General features: G+C 53.0%; 1 non-coding gene across 1 annotated transcript; it reads right to left on the bottom strand.

Moving 5' to 3' along the window:
- Positions 1–836: 836 nt before the first annotated feature.
- TRNAG-ACC (transfer RNA glycine (anticodon ACC)) lies at positions 837–908 on the bottom strand. The gene has a single exon. It is a non-coding gene; the product is annotated as a tRNA-Gly (tRNA).
- Between the last annotated feature and the right edge of the window lie 384 nt (positions 909–1,292).

Here is a 1,292-nt window from a genome sequence, read left to right as displayed (position 1 = left end):
GAGGCCAAGTAGCCAACACAGATGGCTCTCCAATTACCAGGTGAAGCTGGGATGAACTCTGTGTGACCAGTGGCGCAGTCAGGCCCCCTCCCGTGAGGACTAGTTACTGTTTATCATGAGAACATACGTGTGATTGGTTGTATCTGCTCATCTGCATAAAAAGTCAAGGTGGCTTCCTGTCTCTGCAGTCCCTTAGCGGAACGCCTGTGATGCCCGTCACCCTCTGGTTTAAATGCTTCTTCAATAATAAAAGTGTTTGCTTTCCCAACTGCTTGGTAGAGAGGCTGTCTGGGTTGGGAGAGAACCCAGACAGCCTCTCTACCAAGCACAGCATCCCATACTGGCACTGCTGGCACTTTGTCCCCAGCAGTGCCCCATAACTCTGCCTCGTGTGTGCCTGGCTCGTCCCGCAGGCCCCCTGACTAGGCCCCCTGCTTCCCCTGCTGCCCCTTCCAGCTGTTACTCACTCAGCTCTCGGTGTAAATCAAATCACATCATATTCCCTCCGGGACTCAAAGTCCCCAAAGGCAGCCATTCCCATGAGCCAGCTGCTGTCTCTCTGTAAGCCTCACCCTGCGCCCGTCCCTGACCTCTGGGCTCCAGCCACGCTGACCGTCTCTGTCCCCTGAACACAGACTCGCAGTGCTGCCCTGTCCCCCTGCCCCCAGCATGCTTTCTTCCTCAATCTGGAGCAGAGGTCCCTCACCACTTGAATCTCAGCTGGAATCGCACCCCAGGGGAGCCCTGCCCACCTCTCCCCTCTCAGGACAACCTTACCTGTTTTTTAAAATTTTAAAAAGATTTTTGGCCACGCCGTGCAGCATGTGGGATCTTAGTTCCCCGACCAGGGATCGAACCTGTGCCCCTGCATTGGTAGTGCAGAGTCTTAACCACTGGACCGCCAGGGAAGTCCCAACCTTACCTTCTTCACAACCATTGTCATCACAGGAATTGCATTATTGATGTCTGGGTTAATAATTTATGTCTGAGCTCAGTGAGCTCTCTGAGGAGTGATTTTGTTCGTTGCAATATTGCCACATCTAGAGCAGTGTCTGCCTAAAGGTAAGCCCAAGAACCGGTGTGCCCACCAAGTCGTGGGGCGGGTAGAGCTGGGGCAGGCAGCCTGGCCTTTCTGGTGAACTGGTTGAGGGGTAAACTGGGTCAGCACAACTTCAGAGAGGCACCTAAAACCATCTCAGTCTCGGATGGGCTCAAACGAGCAATTGGCCCATTAAAAGTCAGCCCCTTTTTGTGAAAACTCCTTCCAATGGAAATGATAGAATATTACTATC

The sequence above is a fragment of the Eubalaena glacialis genome, chromosome 1 (assembly GCF_028564815.1).
Source record: "Eubalaena glacialis isolate mEubGla1 chromosome 1, mEubGla1.1.hap2.+ XY, whole genome shotgun sequence".
NCBI lineage: Eukaryota > Metazoa > Chordata > Mammalia > Artiodactyla > Balaenidae > Eubalaena > Eubalaena glacialis.
The sequence above is the reverse complement of the archived record's forward strand: the minus strand, read 5'-3'. Positions and strand labels throughout refer to the sequence as shown.